Source organism: Bidens hawaiensis, unplaced genomic scaffold (assembly GCF_021521415.1).
Source record: "Bidens hawaiensis isolate Kalapana, Puna unplaced genomic scaffold, B.hawaiensis_p1.1 tig00002977_1, whole genome shotgun sequence".
Classification (NCBI taxonomy): domain Eukaryota; kingdom Viridiplantae; phylum Streptophyta; class Magnoliopsida; order Asterales; family Asteraceae; genus Bidens; species Bidens hawaiensis.
In genome coordinates this window covers 1,335,730-1,341,866 of record NW_027491160.1, presented here as the reverse complement: position 1 = coordinate 1,341,866, position 6,137 = coordinate 1,335,730, and positions in this window count along the sequence as shown.

Genomic DNA, 6,137 nt, shown 5'->3' with positions numbered 1-6,137 from the left:
CTTGTGTAATGAAGTGGCTTTGAACTCCCCGAACAGGCGGTGGAACAAATGCCCACGGGACCCCATCATCAAACTCGTACTCGGGAAATTATGGCTCGGGAATCTCTTGTCTTCTTTGGGATCGGCGGTTTCTTGGTTGTTGAACAGGCTCGGGTGTTCGGTTTCGCGGGGGGGGGGGGGGTTGTTGTCTTCTATAATATCGACCCCCCTGAGCATCCTCCATCTCTTCTTCATCCTCAAACTCGTCGAATTCATCGAACTACCTCCGCCGATTAGCTACTATTTGAACTCAAATCGACCCGATTATTTGGCGGTTCAGACCTTATGGAACGATCATCTCTCATTTGGTATCGTCTTTGAGCTCTTGGGTTTCAGTTTTGGTGAATGTGTTGGTGGAGTGGTGATAGGTCATTGAGTGGTGGGTTTTGTGAAATATGTTGTGGAATGGGTTGTTCTTGATGAGGTGGTGGGTTAAGATTGTCGGGTTGAAACACCGGTGGCATTGGGTATGGGTTATGTTCTTGATGGTTCATGTCTCCTACTTTCGGCCTTTAGGTTTCAACTTTTCTTTGATTTGCTCGGTTCCTTCTCGCGGCTTTCTCAATCTCCGGATCAAACTGCAATACCTCCTTATCTCGGGTAAATCTCGTATGCGTCAACCTAAAAGATTAAGTTCACACACCAAACAAGCACACCTCGCGTAAAATCAACGAAGAAAAGAAATTAAACTAAATTATGCTAATTTAAACTAAACTAAACTAGACTAAACCAAGGTTGTAAAAGTCGTTAGGCGGTCCTAGGCGGTCGACTGGGGAGTCGCGACTACTCGGGAATAGTCGGGGATTACTCGGAAAATACCTACAGAGAACTCGGCTAAGGCGGGGAGTACTCGATCTAGGCAGGGAGTAATCGGGGAGTACTGGCAACGGCGCCATTTTGACGTAGGCTGTCGCGGTCTACTCAAACAATTGATTTTATTAACTTAAATACCTATAACAAGTACGGGTAAGTAAGGTCGTCTCCACAGGAACTCAAGGAAAGTGATAATTTTAATATTACTAAATTAATTAATAACTAAAGCGGACAGACAGTGTCAAGTGGTTTTTAGAAAAAAAATTTAGTTAAAACTAAACGATTACTTAAAAATATTTGTAAATATTATTAATAAAAACATTCATTCTAGGGTCGGGTGATGTGACTTTCAACTTAATTCCATATTCACCTATCTTGATTACGCAGTAATTACTTGACCTAGTAGTTTGATTGTGATGTCAAACGATACCCTAATCGAATTGATGACACACTTGAACTCGGTCTACCTAATTACCAATTTATGTTTTGTGAAAACCAATTAAAGAAAAATATTTGATGATCAATAATCCAATGACACAAGAGCCTAACCCTAAGTGTTGATGAACAAAACCCAAGTGATGTATGAACTAATAATCCCAAAACAAAAATTGTTTAAATAATCAAGCAATAATTAAACAAGATATAAGCAATAACTCAATCAAGTTCTTAAACATGAAGCATATGAATCTGGTCAGAAGTTTAAAATACACAAACCCTAACCTAGAATGAACACGAGACTTAGCCGAGCATCGACATATCGATTAAATGACTTATCTTGATGAACATGCAAACCCGAGATGAACTGGAAGCCTTGGAATGGTAGAATTTCGCCCTAAGCAGCCTCTTTTGCCTCTGGAAGTCGTGATATGCCGAATAGTGAAGTTAATGGGTTTATATAAGGCAAAACCTTGATTTTTTCCGTTTTAAGTCGGTTCGCGTCGCGCGAAGGTGCCAAGGCTTCATCTTCGCGTTGCGCGAAGGAAAAAATAGTCGGGCTCAGATTCCTGCAACTTCGCATCACGCGAAGTTGCCCTTCATACATCTTCGCGTCGCGCGAAGATGTAAAATCACGAAAAACTTTATTTTCTTCTCTTTACCGCATCGTGATGCATGCGCTTCCACTCTCTCACTTCTAAATCTTCATTCCAAGCTCGTAAATATCCTCGATAAGCTCCATAACTTCCAAGTCCTTGAAAACACATAACAATGCTTGAAATGCCAATGTTCATTCATTTATTTACCTAAAATTGACTAATTAATATACAAAATAACTAACTTTTACCCAACCATTAGGGGGATACCATTAGTAAACTCTTCTTGCCTAAGGTAAGTAATTCGTACAAATCCCAATCAACCGCGGGACCCGTTTACTTACCTGGAGAAGTTTGTCAACGCGATAAACTCTATTAGGCCAAAGCATGCTATACCAAACGTCATACAAATACAAATATGATTTTCAACCTCCACAAACCTAGTAAAGGTTAAAAGCAGACTTAAGGTCTGCAGTCTAATCAAGAAACATCATCAAGGGGATCGTTAAAACCTATTTTTTTATAGGTTAAAATCATTCACAATCAAGAAGGTTTACGAATCAATCACACCAACGGTACAGGTGAATACGTTAAACCTTTACAAACAGTTAAACAGATTTATACCCTATAAGATAGACAGGCTGTTTGTCTTATAGAGTCAGTCAAACGTTACATGAGATTGCGTGATCTCTAAAACGTTGTAATACAAAATAGAGAATAAAAACAACTCAGACCGAATACACATGTGTCTGGATCCAAACATAACTGTTAAGCCTATACAGTCAAAGGCTACGTGGCCGCGGGCTAACGATCATATCTAGTTCTCTGGAATGGGCTACGTGGCTCGAAGACTTGTGTGTGTGTAGGGCTGTGTTACAAATACCGGGTATAGCAATATATCTGCTAAGCTTGTCAAGAAAACTATATTTGTATTATGATTGTTATTTAAATGTTTTTAGAGTCATAACAATTCACCAGCACATAGCTGATGTATTTTATTCCCCATTGCAGGTAATTAAGTTTAATGTAATTAGCAAGGATTAGAGTCGTCAAGAAGATAGGAGTTCGCGACGTGTGATGGCACGATTTTGTTATAAAATCCTTATAATATTAAAAACAATATTTTGTAAACATGCATATACTTGGGTGTTTTATTCCCAAGTAAATTTTCAATGTAAATTAATTTATATTAAACTTTTAAGTCTTCCGCTAAAATTAACCCATAAACTCTAATATATTTACAAAACATGTACTAACTATTGGTCACACTCCTAAGCCCAGATTTAGAGTGTGACACTTCTATTAGAAGTTGGTGACCTTTTTCATGACTACGTGACAAGCATCTTTTTTTAGATTGTCCTAGTGTCTTCTTCTTCGGTGGAGAAGAAGAAATGAGAGACTACTATCGTTGGAGAATTCTATCTCGTAATCATCAAGTGGAATATACAAGTTTAGCTTTATGCTCATTTTGAGCAGTGTAGGTGGAAATAGTATAGAAATGGTTGTGGAAGAGTGGACGTAAAATTTGTTGACTATATTAGTTTATTTATAATGAAGAAAAGTAAGAATTAAATGATTGGTCAAACTAGCCGTTGAACGGCTAGCCCAATCCCAACGTCATATAGCTAGCAGGTTATATAACCCGGAGTTGGAACCCGGCAGGTACTTTTTTGAGGGTGGCGGCGGTGTTTGGTGACGAATCTTGAACAACTAGTATGGATTAATCAAGAGTTACGAAACCCAAAACTTTTTTCCTACTTCTAAGTTTTGGGTTGACAATCCGCTCGGGTCAGATCAAACAATAAAAAATCTATATCCAATCATTCAACTAAAGCATCAATTCAATCATTCAACTCTAAATTCAATCATTCAAACTTATTGTTGTTATACATAAAAACCAATTTTTTTAACAAAAAAAAAAAGACAAGGTGCGAGGGGAAAGATGAGTACCTGAAGAGAATCACAACCTAGCACGGTGACCTTTAAGTTATTTAAACTCATCAATTACGAATGTCGAATCAAAACTATCAACAAGTTCTCTTTCGAAGTAAATCACCAAGTTAATCGCAAGATAATCATCTAACATCTTATTGCGAAGAAGATTCTTGAATATTTTCATTGTCAAAAATCTTCTCTCTGTTGTTACAATAGAAGCTAGAAGTGTCAAGATTAGCCAAACCACTCTATTAAGCAGATAATAGTCCTCATGTAACTTAGTGTCCACAAAACTTTTGTTTAGATCAACAATAGTTGATGCACCACTTAGCATGGGATTATTTGACATATGAAAATTAATGGAATTCAATTGAACATGTAGTTGAATTCTTTCTTGTTTCGTGAAATCTTTAGGATAGTACTTCTCAACAAGAAGAGAAATCTAATTAACATTAATCACTTTTGGATCATCTTTAGAAACTTAAGTAGAACCAAGATTTAAAAATTCCATCGTGTGCTCATTGAATGTAGCATTCAGCTCATGCAATTGTCTATCCACTGTAGCTATAAACAAATCTTCTCGGTAGTGATGTTCAAAAGTAACATGATTATTCTTTTTACAAGGGTTGGATTTTTAGCTTAATGTTTGTTTGTTTTTCTTTTTAATTGGGCTTGGGCTTGGTATTATGGAATTTTATTTCTTAGTTTTTAAGGGTGGGCATGACTCAAATAATGGCTGTGCCGGACTCAACACAAATATTTTTTTTTATTTTTCTAAAAAAATACAATGTTGTGTGAAAAACCTGATGAGACCACGACCCAGTTTAACCCAAAATGAGATCCGCACTCGAAAGCCCCATGTGCTTCCACCCCTGCCACCCTTACAAACTTACACCACAAAACAGAATAAAAACAAAATATCAATATCAATGTGTATTGGAAACCTTGCAAAAACAACAATTCAACCCGTACACCAAGGATGGAACAGAATTTTTTATGATGCCCTCAAGGTTAGCTAGGTAATTTAGAAAATGTACTGTTCCAAACGTGTTAGACACGTAACTTGATACACCTCCGCACTAATCTACCATATGAATCCTTTATTTTAACATGTAGCTTAAAATAAAGCTAAAATAGAAGATGAGATTTTTTTGGGTTGTGCTTTCGAGTTTTGGTTTTTCCGGGTCAGGTTTTTCGGGTTTGATCTAGTACTCATATTTGACTTTATCTTCCCCGGGTTATTCGGGTTCGGGTTTATGAGTACGGGTTAATCGGGTTTTAATTACTTGACCTAGAAAACTAGAAAATGTATCTATACTAAAATTCAAGAAAAAAAATAATATATTCAAATTTTAGCTTACATAAGCGAATATCAAAACACACAACCAAAATACACAATCCTAATTAAGTGAACTAAAAACTTCAATAACAAAAAAGTGATCGATTGAATTTTGTAAATTAAAGTAGATTAGAACAATCTCTTGAGTAATCGGTGATATTGAGTTAGATAATAATAATAATAATAATAATAATAATAATAATAATAATAGATTCAATGGGGTTGGAATATGGAATCGGAGTATAATATGTTACCAACGGTGGTGTAATCAGTAATATAACATATAACGGAACGGAAAATAAATCGATGATATGATAGCATATTTTAGCTTTCGTTTTATGTAGAAAATATAGTACATGAATTTCAAAAGATCAAAAGATCTCTTTTTTTAACCTATTGAGTTTTCGAATTTATTTTATAAATTTTTTACTAATAAAAAATTATACAAAACTTAAACTAAAATAATTAACAAAGTCTTAAAATAAGACGTAGCGTAGTGGAAGAGTTGTGGACGGTGTTTTAGGCCGAAACGCCGGGGAACACTCCCCTCCCCCTCCCTGGGCGTTTTGGAAAGCGTTTTAGTGGAGAACGTTGTATACACAACGTTGAATTGGGCTCAAAAAGGAGTAATTAGATAGCAGCGGCTATATCGAAAAAAAACATATTATTTATATAACTCAACGCATTTCATTTTTAAAAAAATACAACATCAAAACCTTCTCATCCTACACAACAAATCTTCACACAAACTTTATCAAGATACTCAATTAATAGGTATCCATTCAACCATCCAACCTTAGGTCTTGGTCAATTCTCATCCCCACAAACCAACTCAAATAATCCACAGCGAACACTACCCAACCGATGCGACCGACCCCTCAATACCCATACCTAGTCGATGTTAATTTCGACACGAACATGATGGTATACATGCACATGTTAGGTGCCGATGTTTATAACCCGAGCATGTTGCTGGTCTT